The sequence below is a fragment of the Rattus norvegicus genome, chromosome 4 (genome assembly GCF_036323735.1).
Source record: "Rattus norvegicus strain BN/NHsdMcwi chromosome 4, GRCr8, whole genome shotgun sequence".
Taxonomy (NCBI): domain Eukaryota; kingdom Metazoa; phylum Chordata; class Mammalia; order Rodentia; family Muridae; genus Rattus; species Rattus norvegicus.
Genome location: NC_086022.1, coordinates 95,389,081 through 95,395,258, shown reverse-complemented (window position 1 = coordinate 95,395,258; position 6,178 = coordinate 95,389,081). Strand labels below are relative to the sequence as shown.

At 41.5% G+C, this 6,178-nt stretch overlaps 2 non-coding genes across 2 annotated transcripts; both read right to left on the bottom strand.

Moving 5' to 3' along the window:
- Positions 1-4,215: 4,215 nt before the first annotated feature.
- Positions 4,216-4,277, bottom strand: LOC120102616 (U7 small nuclear RNA). The gene has a single exon (XR_005504246.1). It is a non-coding gene; the product is annotated as a U7 small nuclear RNA (small nuclear RNA).
- Positions 4,278-4,362: 85 nt separating this feature from the next.
- Positions 4,363-4,425, bottom strand: LOC120102615 (U7 small nuclear RNA). The gene has a single exon (XR_005504245.1). It is a non-coding gene; the product is annotated as a U7 small nuclear RNA (small nuclear RNA).
- Between the last annotated feature and the right edge of the window lie 1,753 nt (positions 4,426-6,178).

Sequence of the window (6,178 nt, the reverse complement as noted above, 5' to 3'; positions counted from 1 at the left end):
GGTGTGGCACGCCCGTAGTCTGATGCTGAGAGTAAGGAACAAGTCGAGTTCGAGGACTCTGGCGAGAAAGCTGCTGGAGTCCATGTTGCAGGAGGTGGTAGGCGGCAAAGACGGCTACAGTGAACAGGGAGCACGACCCAGGAACAATGCAAAGACGGCTTTTTGGAGCAGTCAGTCATGCTTTTAAATTTTAAGAAATTTATTTATAGTAGCCAGAAGTTGGAAAGAATGCAGATGTCCTTCAACAGAAGAATGGACACAGAAAAGTGGTACATCTACACAATGGAGTGCTACTCAGCTGTTAAAAACAATGACTACATGAAATTCTTAGGCAAATAGATGGAACTAGAAAATATCATACTGAGTGAGGAAACACAGTCGTAAAAGAACACACATGGTATATACTTACTGATAAGTGGATATTAGCCCAAAAGCTCAGAATTCCCAAGATACAATCCACAGACCATATGAAGCTCAAGAAGAAAGAAGACCAAAATGTGGAAGGAAGGAAGAACAAAATACTCACGGGAGGGAATACAGGGACAAAAAGTGGACCAGGGACTGAAGAAAAGGTCACCCAGAGACTGCCCCACCTGGAAACCCATCCCATATGCAGCCATCAAACCCAGTCACTATTGCTGATGCCAAGAACTGCTTGCTGACAGGAACCTGATATAGATGTTTTCTGAGAGGTTCTGCCAGAGCCTTACTGATACAGATGAGGATGCTTGCAGCCAACTATTGGACTGTCATGGGGACCCCAATAGAGGACTTAGAGAAAGAACTGAAGGAGCTGAAGGGGTTTGCAACCTCATAGGAAGAACAACAATAGCAACCAACCAGATCCCCCCAGAGCTCCCAGGGACTACACCGCCAACCAATGAGTACACATGGAGGGACCCTTGGCTCCAGCCGCATGTGTATCAGAGGATGGCATTGTCTGGCATCAATAGGAGGAGAGGCCCTTGGTCCTGTGAATGCTCTTTTCCCCAGTGTAGGGGATTGCCACAGTGTTGAGGTGGGAGTAGGTGGGTGGGAATGGGAGCATCCTCATAGAAGCAGGGGGAGGGGGTGCTCAAGAGGGGCGCAAGGGGATAACATTTGAAATGTAAATACATAAAATGTCCAAAAAATAGTAATAAAAACTGACCAATTGAGGAGACAACAGTAAAAAGCAGAGAAAGGGAGTTGATTTAAAAAAATTGAAATAATTTTAATTACAAAAATGTTACAGCATCCTACATAACAAAATTTTTGTTTACTTTCTTGAAACTTTGATCTTTACTGGTTAAGATGATTAAAAGAGTGTATCTGTCTAATATTATTAATTAAATAAAAGTCTTTCTTAACTTTTCTATTTTTTTTCATCAAATCCCTCATTTCAGCATCAATCTCTTGACCCAGGTTGCATTTAGCTTTCAAGTAATTCTTGGTTGTCTCCAATGTGCAGTCAATCTGGTATAGAGGACATGTCCACTTTTAAGGAATTATCTTCAGTTGTGTTAGTCTGCGTGTGTCTGTGTGTAAACACCTGTGTATGTCCATGTAAGTACAGACATCCATGGACACCAGAGGTACAGGGACCCCCTGGAAGTGGATTTATAGGCAAATTCCCTTCCCAAATTTTCACCTTTAAGTAATGCCAGCATGTTGAAATGTCCAATAATCATGCAGTGTGAATGAGTTAGGATTCCATAGCCAAATGTTGATTGTCTGGCCAGGGCTTCGCATCTCCTGTCAGACTCCAGGATACTGTGTTAATAAAGATAGATCAGTCCCTACAAACAGCCTTGTATTGCCTCAATCACCAAATGGCCTTTGAGGATGCGTGTGTGGGAGGGTGCATGCAGGCATGTGTGTATGCATGTACATGTGTGCTCATGTCTCTCTGTGTGTACATATGCACATGTGTGTATACATGCATGTGCATGTTTGTGCATGTGTGTTAGTATGTATGTGTTGGTATGTGTGCATGCTTAAATGTGTGAAAGTGGTTGTGTGTACATGTTTATATGTGCATGTGTGTGTGAAAGCAGATGTATGTGTATGTGTGTATATGTACATATATGTGTTGTGTGTGTGTGTATGTGTAACTGCATGCATGTCTCTCATTAAATCTTAAGTTCACCCTTTCATCCAGTCAGCTAGAATGCCAGCCCTGAGAATCCGATTGTCTTTATAAAACAAGACAGACTTTAAAATGTTAGGAATTTCCATAAATAACATGTTTTGTTGCCATTGTTGAGCTGAACCTTTTCTAGCTGAGGCTAGCCTCAAACTTGCTACACAGTCAAGGATGACTTTGAACTCCTGCTTTTCTCTCCCCAGCACTGGAATTTCACTTATGAGCTTGCACATTCAGCTTAACGATTCGTTTATTAAGTAGATGTTTGCCCATCTGTGAGGAAACTGGGTGTGTGAGGGTCACTATAGGATCTTGCTCTAAAGGGCCGACTCTAGGACCTCATCCAAGAATTTCTGACTTAGTAGTTTTAGTGTAACATCTGGGTATTTGAGGTTTTGATGTTAATTATTTTATGGTACTTGCTACACACCAGGAACTGATGTGGAAAATATGATTTACAGCATAGTTGATAACAAGTGACTATTTATATTCTAGCTATAAGTATGTCTCTATGCAAACATCCTTTATATTAGGCTGGAGATGGTCTACACAGTGAGAAGAATACTTTCCTATTTCTTGTTTCTCCCTTCCTATCATTAGATTCTGTGTTCTTTTAAAACTCCCTAGAGCTCCAGTTTGACAATGAACCCCAAGGCCTTTATAGACCCATCAGAGGTCTGACCATCCCCAAATGCTACAGAAAGATAAAAAGCAAAGAGTGAAACACCAAGCTAGAAGGCTTTCCCGCATGCTCTTATGCCTGTTGCTCCCTATTGGGGTTCTCCCAAAGTGGCCTGCTCTGGACACAGGTCCGTTGCCGTGGTAGCCTTTCTGATCTCCTAGGCTACAGGTGTGTCACTGACCTCCCAGGTCACAGTTCTCCACAGTGGACCTTTCCATATTTGCCACCATTCTCCAGAGTCAGCATCTGAGTCCATCTAGAAAGTGTCCCTTAATGATAAGTAGCAGTTTTGGGGCCCGGCATACTGATTTTGCCTGATAGTTTGATGTGATTTGATTTGATTTCATCTGTCCTACACCTGAGCCTTGTTTTGTAAGGGTCAAGTTTATATTCATAATACTGCTAAACTGTGAACTTGAATAGGTAGTACACAAATCAAAGGACTGGACTCTCCTTTAAGGAGTGTTGTGTTTAAGTATTTTATAAATAGTATATAAACAGCCATATATTGACAGCTATTTTAATGTAATAGCTAATCTTGATTGTCAACTTGACTGCTTCTGGAATTAACTAAAAACCCAAGCAGCTGAACATACTTATGAAGGTTTTTTTTCTTCATTGGATTATTTAAGGCGGGAGATCCAATCTAAATTGGACCACACCTGCTGGTAGCAGCCCACATACAAGGACATGGTGGAAGAGTTTGCTTTTTGCTTGTTTGCCCTCATTCTCACTGGTAAGTTCATCTATCTGTTTCTGACCATTCCTTCACTGGTTTTAGAACCTACTTTTCTGGTATTCCAACAAAGACTGAAAACTGACACCGCTCTAGGACCTCCTATGTGTTGAGCTCCAGGTAAGAACTGCTGAGACTAGAAGTCTCATGAATTGAACAACTTCCCCCAGCTACACACACATTCCCACACACATTTACACACACACACACACACACAGACACAGACACAGACACACACACACACACACACACACACACACACACACACAAACACAAACACCAGACAGAGGTAAAAGTATTTTCAAGCTTTTAGCAAAGACGTTTTCTTAGGAGCTAAATGTAGGTTCTTTACATTCACAGATCTCTGTGTAAATATTGTATCTGGTGAGGTCAAACTCACGATAGGTCTTAATGTAAGGTTTTCTTTTTTAATTTTTGTGGGTTTGATTTTGTTTCTCATTAAGTAGACTAAGCCACCAGGCCTCTTTATTGACAGCTGAGGAGCTCTTTTCTTAGGCTTCCTCGCTGAGGACCAATCTCAGCTTATTTGGAGGTCCTGAGAAAGGGGTGTTGGGAAAGGCTGAAGAAACTACTTGGAGTCATTGATCTGTGCAATCTGACAGCTCTGTGGTCTGCTCAGTATAGCTTTCTACACAGATCTCTAGGTAGTACATGGGTTTTCTGACTAAAGTTAGAAAAGCTGCTAGAAAATTTCTAAAAGAGTTATAATAGGTCTCTGGATAGCTCTTGAGTTTTTGGACTAAAGTGAGAAAACTAAACAAAATTTTAAAGGAGCTGTGTTAGCTATCTAGATAGCATGTGAGTTTTCTGACCAAAGTCAGAAAATCTGCTAGATAAAATTCTGAAAGAGCTGTAATAGCTCTCTTGATAGTTCAGGTCTTGCAGACCAAAGTCTGGCCTATTATTTGCATATCATTTGAATCTTTTAACTCACGTTGCCTTTTGATTATCCCACAAATCAAATAAGCATTTTATGACCTTAGCCTCTTGCTTGGAGAGGGCAGCAAGTACATTTTTAACATAGCAAGCTCTTTGTGATTTGTTGGGCAAAGCACTTTTGGTTGCCAAATTTAGACATAGAAGCTATTTTCATGTGAGAAAGTTAGCTTTCTGTTTTCTAACTTGTTCACTGCCTAGGATTTGCTATCCTGGAACTTTTTCTGTAGACAACCCTTGAGCTCAGAGACCTGCCTGCCTATACAAATTGACAGAAAGCAAAGAAAAACCACACCATCATCTTGGTAGATTCATAAAAAGTCTTTGACAAATTCCAACATGCCTTCATAATAATAGAAAATATAGGACTAGAGAGAACATATTCCAACACAGTAAAACATAGATATGAGAAATAAACAGTCAACATCAGTATACATGGAGAAATGTATTTAGGAATTCTTTTTTTTTCCATCTTTATTAACTTGGGTATTTCTTATTTAAATTTCGATTGTTATTCCCTTTCCCAGTTTCCTGGCCAACATTCACCTAACCCCTTCCCCTCCCCTTCTATATGGGTGTTCCCCTCCCCATCCTCCCCCCATTATCGCCCTCCCCCCAACAATCACATTCACTGGGGTTTCAGTCTTAGCAGGACCAAGGGCTTCCCCTTCCACTGGTGCTCTTACTAGGATATTCATTGCTACCTATGAGGTTGGAGCCCAGGGTCAGTCCATGTATAGTCTTTGGGTAGTGGCTTAGTCCCTGGAAGCTCTGGTTGCTTGGCATTGTTGATCATATGGGGTCTCGAGCCCCTTCAAGCTCTTCCAGTTCTTTCTCTGATTCTTCCAACGGGGGTCCCGTTCTCAGTTCAGTGGTTTGCTGCTGGCATTCGTCTATCTGTTTGCTGTATTCTGGCTGTGTCTCTCAGGAGCGATCTACATCGGGTTCCTGTTGGCCTGCACTTCTTTCTTCATCCATCTTGTCTAATTGGGTGGCTGTATATGTATGGGCCACATGTGGGGCAGGCTCTGAATGGGTGTTCCTTCTGCCTCTGTTTTGTTTTGTTTTGTTTTGTTTTGTTTTGTTTTTTTTTTGGTTCTTTTTTTCGGAGCTGGGGACCTAACCCAGGGCCTTGCGCTTCCTAGGTAAGCGCTCTACCACTGAGCTAAATCCCCAGCCCCTTCAGTCTCTGTTTTAATCTTTGCCTCTCTCTTCCCTGCCAAGGGTATTCTTGTTCCCCTTTTAAAGAAGGAGTGAAGCATTCACATTTTGATCATCCGTCTTGAGTTTCATTTGCTCTAGGCATCTAGGGTAATTCAAGCATTTGGGCTAATACCCACTAATCAATGAGCACATACCATGTGTGTTTTTCTGTGATTGGGATGACAGGATGATATTTTCCAGTTCCCTCAATTTGCCTATGAATTTCATAATGTCATTGTTTTTGATAGCTGAATAAAATTCCATTGTGTAGATGTACCACATTTTCTGTACCCGTTACTCTGTTGAAGGGCATCTGGGTTCTTTACAGCTTCTGGCTATTATGAAAAAGGCTGCGATGAACATAGTGGAACACTGTGTCTTTTTTATATGTTGGGGCATCTTTTGTGTATATGCCCAAGAGAGGTATAGCTGGATCCTCAGGTAGTTCAATGTCCAATTTTCTGAGGAAACTCCA